The 10,323-nt window shown below is 42.9% G+C and overlaps 1 protein-coding gene across 1 annotated transcript in view; it reads right to left on the bottom strand.

The window, feature by feature from the left end:
• Positions 1 to 9,685: 9,685 nt before the first annotated feature.
• LOC115187313 (serine/threonine-protein kinase Sgk1) overlaps positions 9,686 to 10,323 on the bottom strand; it is a gene marked incomplete at its 5' end in the record, with an annotated part of 7,950 nt that continues 7,312 nt past the window's right edge. The window contains 1 exon segment of the mRNA XM_029746382.1: positions 9,686 to 10,323. This exon segment is cut by the window's right edge and continues 1,528 nt beyond it.

Below are 10,323 nucleotides of genomic sequence, written 5' to 3'. Positions count from 1 at the left end.
AAGGTGGAAAGCTTCAAGTTCCTCGGCGTACACATCACAGACAAACTGAAATGGTCCCCCCACACAGACAGCGTGGTGAAGAAGGCGCAACAGCGCCTCTTCAACCTCAGGAGGCTGAAGAAATTTGGCTTGTCACCTAAAACCCTCACAAACTTTTACAGATGCACAATTGAGAGCATCCTGTCGGGCTGTATCACCGCCTGGTATGGCAACTGCACCGCCCGCAACCGCAAGGCTCTCCAGAGGGTAGTGTAGTCTGCACAACGCATCACCGGGGGCAAACTACCTGCCCTCCAGGACACCTACACCACCCGATGTCACAGGAAGGCCAAAAAGATCATCAAGGACACCATCCACCCGAGCCACTGCCTGTTCACCTCGCAACTATCCAGAAGGCGAGGTCAGTACAGGTGCATCAAAGCTGAAACTGAGAGACTGAAAAACAGCTTCTATCTCAAGGCCATCAGACTGTTAAACAGCCATCACTAACATTGAGAGGCTGCTGCCAACATACAGACTCAAATCACTGGCCACTTTAATAAATTAATCACTAGTCACTTTAATAATGTTTACATATCTTACATTACTCATATCATATGTATACACTGTATTTTATACAATTTATTGCATCTTGCCTATGCCTCTCTGTCATCACTCATCCATATATTTATTGGTACATATTCTTATTCCATCCCTTTAGATTTGTGTGTATAAGGTAGCTGTTGTGGAATTGTTAGATTACTTGTTAGATATTACTGCACTGTCGGAACGAGAAGCACAAGCATTTCGCTACACTCGCTTTAACATCTGCTAACCATGTGTATGTGACAAATAAAATGTTATTTTATTTGAGTCCGCTGCCGCTGAAATATATCCCCACAGCATGCTGCTGCCACCACCATGCTTCACCGTAGGGATGCTGCCACCACCATGCTTCACCGCAGGGATGCTGCCACCACCATGCTTCACCGTAGTGATGCTGCCACCACCATGCTTCACCGTAGGGATGGTGCCAGGTTTCCTCCAGACGTGACGCTTGGCATTCAGGTCAAAGAGTTCAATCTTGGTTTCATCAGACCAGAGTATCTCGCTTCTCATGGTCTGAGAGTCGTTAGGTGCCTTTTGCCAAACTCCAAGTGGGCTGTCATGTGCCTTTTACTGAGGAGTGGCTTCCGTCTGGCCACTCTACCATAAAGGCCTGATTGATGGAGGGCTGCAGAGATGGTTGTCCTTCTGGAAGGTTCTCCCATCTCCACAGAGGAACTCTGGAGCTCTGTCAGAGTAACCATTGGGTTCTTGTTCACCTCCCTGACCAAGGCCCTTCTCCCCCGATTGCTCAGTTTGGCCGGGCGGCCAGCTCTAGGAAGAGTCTTGGTGGTTCCAAACTTCTTCCATTTAAGAATGATGGAGGCCACTGTGTCCTTGGGGACCTTCAATGCTGCAGAAATGTTTTGGTTCCCTTCCCCAGATCTGTGCCTCAACACAATCCTGTCTCGGAGCTCTACGGACAATTCCTTCTACCTCATGGCTTGGTTTTTGCTCTGACATGCACTGTCAACTGTGGGACCTTATATAGACAGGTGTGTCTCTTTCCAAATCATGTCCAATAAATTGAATTTACCACAGATGGACTCCGATTAAGTTGTAGAAACATCTCAAGGATAATCAATGGAAACAGGATGCACTTGAGCTCAATTTAGAGTCTCATAACAAAGGGTCTGAATACTTATGTAAATAAGTTATTTCTGTTTTTTATTTTGAATACATTTGCAAAAATGTCTAAAAACCTGTTTTCGTTTTGTCATTATGGTGTATTGTGTGTAGATTGCTGAGGATTTAAAAAAATATTTTTTATCCATTTTAGAATAACAGAACGTGAAAAAAGTCAAAGGGGGTCTGAATACTTTCCGATAAGATGGTACAGTGGTAGTGAGAGGAGGACAGGTTCTTATAAATGACTGGAATGGAGTCAATGGTGTATGTTTTATAGTGTTCCATTCATTCTGTTCCTTTACTATGAGCCCATTCTCCTATTTAAAGTGTAACCAGCCACCACTGATGTGGCTGTATCTGATACTCACTTCAGATACTTCCTGTCTGACGTGTCTGTAACACAATGATCTGTTCTGGACGGTGGGTTACAGCTGCGTTTCTTAATTACAGTTCTCACAAGAAGACCTGAGTCTGTTAGTTAACTAATAATCTAGCCCTTAACCTGTTGAAAAAAAATCAGGTGTGTATACATTGATAGCAGGTGTTGCAAAACGTTGTGCAACAGAATCCGAAGCAAACAGTTTTCCATTTAGATTAAACTGTTTCCGTTTCAAAAACGTTTTTGCAACACACTAAACGTTTTTGCAACAGACTAAAAGCTTTGTAAAAGACTAAACATTTTGCAACACACTAAACGTTTTTGCAACAGACTAAAAGCTTTGTAAAAGACTAATCATTTTGCAACAGACAAAACGTTTTGCAACTAAATCCCAACTACTGAATCCACTCCAGGTGTGTTTGTCCAATAAGAGTTCGTACTGTTGGAGGAACGTGAAAACCAAGAAACACTGTCTTAAAGGTCCATTGCAGTCGAAAGCGTGATTTTCCTGTGTTTTATATTTACTGAACGAAAATATAAACGCAACATGCAACAATTTTTACAATTTTACTGAGTTACAGTTCATTCTCTATAAGGAAATCAAATCAATAGAAATAAATACATTAGGCCTTAATCTATGGAATTCACGTGACTTGGCAGGGGCGCAGGCATCGTTAATACGTGGTCTGCGGTTGTGAAGCCGGTTGGAGGTACTGCAAAATTCTCTAAAATGACGTTGGAGGCGGCTTATGGTAGAGAAATGAACATTCAATTTTCTGTCAACAGCTCTGATGGACATTCCTGTAGTCAGCATGCCAATTGCACGCTCCCTCAAAACTTGAGACATCTGTGGCATTGTGTTGTGTGACAAAACTGCACATTTTAGAGTGCCATTTTATTGTCCCCCAGCACAAGGTGCACCTGTGTAATGATCATGCTGTTTAATCAGCTTTTTTCTATGCCACACCTGTCAGGTGGATGGATTCTCTTGGCAAAGGAGAAAAGCTCACTAACAGGGATGTAAACAAATTTCTGCACAAAATTTGAGTTAAATAAGCATTTTTTTGTGCGTATGAAAAATTGTCTGGTATCTTTTTATTTCAGCTCTTGAAACACGGGACCAACACTTTACATGTTGCGTTTATATTTTTTGTTCAGTATAGTACAGCCCACAGCCATATGGCATTGGAATAGTACTGTGAAATGTTTGTCCTTTTAGTGTAACAGCTGTTTGAAAAACCTGCCTGAAATGTGAATTTATAGGGAACGGACATTAGTTAATAGACCAATTAAAAATAATGTTCAAAATTAACCTCTACCAATAGCAGTTATTTTTCCGTTTTTTATTATCTTTGCTAAAAATCCTGCTTATTTTTATTTTTTTGCCCATTTTAAATGAAAACAATCACAGTAAGGTACCTAATTGTTACCCAGAAATGATTTGATATTGACATATCAAATTTGAAATGGCTCCACTAGAACTTTTAAAAGGACAATAGCAGTGGGTGTTTGACCTTTCACCTCTGATCAGAACATCAGCTGTCATTTCCTGTTCTACCGGAGTTGGGAAACACTGCAGTGAGCCGACTAACAGGTATGACCAGCCCTTCTGTAGCCTCCTGTCTAATGGCCATATATACGTCCCAAATGGCACCCTATTCCCTACGCAGTGCACTACTTTAGACCAGCCCTATGGCACCCTATTCCCTATATAGTGCACTACTATAGACCAGCCCTATGGCACCCTATTCCCTATATAGTGCACTACTTTAGACCAGCCCTATGGCACCCTATTCCCTATATAGTGCACTACTATAGACCAGAGCCCTATGGCACCCTATTCCCTATATAGTGCACTACTTTAGACCAACCCTATGGCACCCTATTCCCTATGTAGAGCACTACTTTAGATCAGCCCTATGGCACCCTATTCCCTATGTAGAACACTACTTTAGACCTGCCCTATGGCACCCTATTCCCTATGTAGAGCACTACTTTTGAACAGAGCTCTATAGGTAGTGCACTGCATAGGGAATAGTGTGCTGTTTGGAATCACATCCTAGTAGACCACAAGGTGGTGTTTCTGCTGTTTTTTTTTGTTTTTTTATTTCACCTTTATTTAACCAGGTAGGCAAGTTGAGAACAAGTTCTCATTTACAATTGCGACCTGACCAAGATAAAGCAAAGCAGTTCGACAACATACAACAACACAGAGTTACACATGGACTAAAACAAACATACAGTCAATAATACAGTAGAAAAATGAGTCTATATACAATGTGAGCAAATGATGTGAGATAAGGGAGGTAAAGGCAAAAAAATGCCATGGTGGCAAAGTAAATAAAGTATAGCAAGAAAAACACTGGAATGGTAGATTTGTAGTTTGAAGAAAGTTCAAAGTTCAAATATAAATAATATGGTGCAAATGAGCAAAATAAATAAATACAGTAGGGGAAGAGGTAGTAGTTTGGGCTAAATTAAAGATGGGCTATGTACAGGTGCAGTGATCTGTGAGCTGCTCTGACAGCTGGTGCTTAAAGCACGTGAGGGAGATAAGTGTTTCCAGTTTCAGAGATTTTTGTAGTTCGTTCCAGTCGTTGGCAGCAGAGAACTGGAAGGAGAGACGACCAAAGGAGGAGTTGGCTTTAGGGGTGACCAGAGAGATATACCTGCTGGAGCGCGTGCTACAGGTGGGTGCTGCTATGGTGACCAGTGAGCGGAGATAAGGGGGGACTTTACCTAGCAGGGTCTTGTAGACTTACACTTGTACTTACACTGTACACTTGGATGGGAGATGTTTTTGTATCCTAGTTGCCAAACTGTTGAAAGATAGACACATCTATTATGTATTTTTTGTAATAATAAAACAATCCAAAGTAGCAATGATAATTAATAACGAGAATAATGTTGTGTTTGTGATATCAAAAGAGGATTATCGCACAAAGGTTTGGTTGGTGCAGTCAAACCCCTAAATTCAGATAAGCAAGAAGGTGTGATGGGTCCGTACTCCAAAAAATGTCGCATAAAGCTTCCTTTTTAGATGTTATTTTTTTTTATTTTCACTGCGTCAGGGACAGTGTACACAGACAGGTATGTTTGTGATATCTCACACAAGAGGGATTTCCAACTGGTGAAACATGTCAGCACATACACATTAGGAAGATGGAGTCGTACTGTATGGCTGGCGTCTTACGAGCTCTGACCCAACTTTGCTATTTTCTGGTTCTTTCTTATTTATTTATTATTATTATTATTATTATTTTTTAAATGTAACCTTTATTTAAACTAGGCAAGTCAGTTAAGAACAAATTCTTATTTTACAATGACGGCCTACCAATGATGCAATCACCATCGCACTGCACACTGCCCTATCCCTTCTGTTCATTGACTATAGCGCAGCTGTTACGTGCCTCCTAGTAAGAGGGAGGTGCAGGAATCAGGAGCAGGAGAGCAAGGAAGTCCCAGTGGCACAATCGTTTATTAAAGGAGTCCCAACTCAACAACACGCTCAAAACGAAGTCGCCACACACAGGGGAAAGTAACGCAACACACGGAGGAGAAACCTCTACTCCTAAACATATATCTAAACGGTACAACTACCGTGAGAAAAGAAAACCCCATGGTACAGACACGCACCCCTAACAGAGTAACACATACAAACAATCCCACACAAAGACTAGCAGGCAGCGGAGGTAAATAAACCCACCCAAATCAACTAATAGGACACAGGTGTGACAAAACAGACAGACACAAACGAAAAATGGATCGGTGGCAGCTAGTAGGCCCGGCGACAACAACCGCCAAGCACTGCCTGAACAGGGAGAGGAGCCACCTTCGGTGGAAGTTGTGACAAGCAGCCTTCAACACCATAGTACCCTCCAAGCTCATCATTAAGCTTGAGGCCCTGGGTCTGAACCCCACCCTGTGCAACTGGGTCCTGGACTTCCTGACGGGCCGCCCCCAGGTGGTGAAGGTAGGAAACAACACCTCTACTTCGCTGATCCTCAACACAGGGGCCCCACAAGGGTGCATGCTCAGCCCCCTCCTGTACTCCCTGTTCACCCATGACTGCGTGGCCACACAACTCAATCATCAAGTTGCAGACAACACAGCAGTAGTGGGCTTGATTACCAACAATGACAAGACATTTACATTTTAGTCATTTAGCAGACACTCTTATCCAGAGCAACTTACAGTAGTGAATGCATACATTTCATAGATTTTTTTCTCCATAATGGTCCCCCGTGGGAATCGAACCCACAACCCCTGGCGTTGCAAACACCATGCTCTACCAACTGAGCCACACAGGACCACTCAGAGTGTGGTGGCAGGAAAATAACCTCTCACTCAACGTCAACAAAACAAAGGAGCTGATCGTGGACTTCAGGAAACACCTAAAACCCTGTTAAACTTTTACAGATGCACAATCGAGAACATCCTGTCGGGCTGTATCACCGCCTGGTACAGCATCTGCACCGCCCTCAACCGCAGGGCTCTCCAGAGGGTGGTGCCGTCTGCACAACGCATCACCGGGGGGCAAACTACCTGCCCTCCATGACACCTACACCACCTGATGTCACAGGAAGGCCAAAAAGATCATCAAGGACAACAACCACCCGAGCCACTGCCTGTTCACCCCACTATCATCCAGAAGGTGAGGTCAGTACAGCTGCATCAAAGCTGGGACCGAGAGACTGAAAAACAGCTTCTATCTCAAGGCCATCAGACTGTTAAATAGCCATCACTAACACATTAGAGGCTGCAGCCCTATATACATAGACTTAAAATCACTGGCCACTTTAATAATGGAACACTGGTCACTTAAATAATGTTTATGTATTTTGTATTACTACTCTCATATGTATATACTGTATTCTATTCTATATTAGTCTATGCCGCTCTGACATCGCTCGTCCATATATGTATATATTCTTAATTCCGTTCCTTTACATAGATTTGTGTGTATTGCGTATATTGTTGTGTAATTTGTTAGATATTACTTGTTAGATATTTACTGCACTGTTGAAGCAGGAAACAACAAGCATTTCGCAAACACCCGCAACAACATCTGCTAATCACGTGTATGTGACCAATAAGATGTGATTTGATTTGATTTGATATAGGGAATGGGATGCCATTTGGGATACACATTCTGTCAATAACATCTGCTAGATAGGTGTATGTTACCAATACAATTTGATTTGATTTGAACAGGGCTAACTTGAACTATGCAGTGCTGGTTCAGATATGCTCTATTCCAGCACAGTTCCAGCAACTATGTTGGATGACTAATAATTAGCCAGGCCAGCACAGTATAACTATGGTTAGCCCTATACTATAAATTAGGCATTAGGTTCTTACCAGACACCAACAGTTATGTGAGAAAAGTTACAACTTCTAGGAAAAGGGTTGCAAAAATTCCAGTAACAAATACTATAACAGCAGAGCACTGGAGAGATACCGTCCTGTAAGTTTTAACCCCAACCTTCTTCCTGGAGAGATACCGTCCTGTAAGTTTTAACCCCAACCTTCTTCCTGGAGAGATACCGTCCTGTAAGTTTTAACCCCAACCTTCTTCCTGGAGAGATACCGTCCTGTAAGTTTTAACCCCAACCTTCTTCCTGGAGAGATACCGTCCTGTAAGTTTTAACCCCAACCTTCTTCCTGGAGAGATACCGTCCTGTAAGTTTTAACCCCAACCTTCTTCCTGGAGAGATACCGTCCTGTAAGTTTTAACCCCAACCTTCTTCCTGGAGAGATACCGTCCTGTAAGTTTTAACCCCAACCTTCTTCCTGGAGAGATACCGTCCTGTAAGTTTTAACCCCAACCTTCTTCCTGGAGAGATACCGTCCTGTAAGTTTTAACCCCAACCTTCTTCCTGGAGAGATACCGTCCTGTAAGTTTTAACCCCAACCTTCTTCCTGGAGAGATACCGTCCTGTAAGTTTTAACCCCAACCTTCTTCCTGGAGAGATACCGTCCTATAAGTTTTAACCCCAACCTTGTTCCTGGAGAGAGACCCTCCTGGAGGTTTTAACTCCAACCCTGTTCCTGGAGAGATACCCCTCCTGGAGGTTTTAACCCCAACCCTGTTCCTGGAGAGATACCCTCCTGGAGGTTTTAACCCCAACCTTGTTCCTGGAGAGATACCCTCCTGTAAGTTTTAACCCCAACCTTGTTCCTGGTGTAACGGCTGTCTTCGTCGTCAGATGAAACAGAGAAGTCATCGTCGGAAAAGGTGGACCAATACGCAGCGGAGGATGTGTTCATCATTAGTGTTTTAATGAAAAAGAGAACACTACAAAAATAAACAAAAGACGACAGCAAACAGTTCTGTTAGGAAAACACACTAACAAAATACAAAAACCTAGAAAAGGAACATAGAACGCCCACCCAATGTAACACCCTGGCCTAACCAAAATAAAGAACAAAAAACCCCTCTCTATGGCCAGGGCGTTACACCTGGAGAGATACCGTCCTGTAAGTTTTAACCCCAACCTTGTTCCTGGTGTAACGGCTGTCTTCGTCGTCAGATGAAACAGAGAAGTCATCGTCGGAAAAGGTGGACCAATACGCAGCGGAGGATGTGTTCATCATTAGTGTTTTAATGAAAAAGAGAACACTACAAAAATAAACAAAAGACGACAGCAAACAGTTCTGTTAGGAAAACACACTAACAAAATACAAAAACCTAGAAAAGGAACATAGAACGCCCACCCAATGTAACACCCTGGCCTAACCAAAATAAAGAACAAAAAACCCCTCTCTATGGCCAGGGCGTTACACCTGGAGAGATACCGTCCTGTAAGTTTTAACCCCAACCTTGTTCCTGGAGAGCTACCGTCCTGTAAGTTTTAAACCCAACCTTGTTCCTGGAGAGCTACCGTCCTGTAAGTTTTAACCCCAACCTTGTTCTTGGAGAGCTACCGTCCTGTAAGTTTTAACCCCAACCTTGTTCTTGGAGAGCTACCGTCCTGTAAGTTTTAACCCCAACCCTGTTCCTAGTAATATGTTAGTATGTTATAGGTAGGAGTTGTACTGGTAATATGTTAGTATGTTATAGGTAGGAGTTGTACTGGTAATATGTTAGTATGTTATAGGTAGGAGCTGTTGGTAGGACATTGTGCTTGCAAAAGGATTGTGAGTTTGATTCCCACCTTCCGGAGACACCTGAAACCCCATATCTTTAAGGAATACCTGGGATAGGATAAAGTAATCCTTCTAACCCCCCCCCCCCCCTAAAAGATTTAGATGCACTATTGTAAAGTGGTTGTTCCACTGGATATCATAAGGTGAATGCACCAATTTGTAAGTCGCTCTGGATAAGAGCGTCTGCTAAATGACGTTAATGTAAATGTAATTCCCCTTGGGGCCACCAATAGGCAGAATGTAAGCCTCTGCTAAAATGGCATTATGGGTAGTGGAGGTGGTTGTGTACACTAGTGTGCTATGTTGGAATTACATAATTACCATGAGCGCGCACACACACACACGCACACGCACGCGCACACACACGCACAGCACACACACACACACTGCACACAACACACACACACACACAGCAATGACAGCACTCCTGATTGAATACTAATACACTTTTTAGTTCACATGTATTTTATAACAACCATTTACATTACATTAAACATGAATAGTTCCATACGTTATTTAAGCATACTTTTAGTTTCCTGTTCCATATACATTAATACTAGTTACACAAATAGACTCCAGATATACAAACTTAAACATAGCACTCAATATTAAAATGGAATGTTGAGTTCAGACAACGATGAAGCATTACTACATCATCAAGAGGAGACTGGAAGACTAAAGGGGGGGGGGGTAGGGCGTAGCGTTTAGGGGGTAGGGCGTAGCGATTAGGGGGTAGGGGAGAGGACGAATCTCAACACAACAATGCATTCTATCCATCCATAACTGCATCCCAAATGACACCCTATCCCAGGGGCATTTAACTCTGACCCTACCAGGGCCAGAACCTGCTGGTTTTCTCTTTCATCCGGTGTCCCAGATCTAAATCAGTTCCTGTTGAGAGAGGGGGAACAATGAAAAACAACTCTGGATTGTGTTCGAGGTCCAGAGTTGAATTTCAGGGCCCTATTCCCTATACAGTGCTGTACATTAGACCAGAGCCCCGGTGAATAGAAGTGCAGTATATTGGATATAGGGTGCCATTTGGGACACACACCAGGTCATTCTGTTGGTCCAGGTCCTTT

This window comes from Salmo trutta, unplaced genomic scaffold, assembly GCF_901001165.1.
Source record: "Salmo trutta unplaced genomic scaffold, fSalTru1.1, whole genome shotgun sequence".
NCBI lineage: Eukaryota > Metazoa > Chordata > Actinopteri > Salmoniformes > Salmonidae > Salmo > Salmo trutta.
The sequence above is the reverse complement of the archived record's forward strand: the minus strand, read 5'-3'. Positions and strand labels throughout refer to the sequence as shown.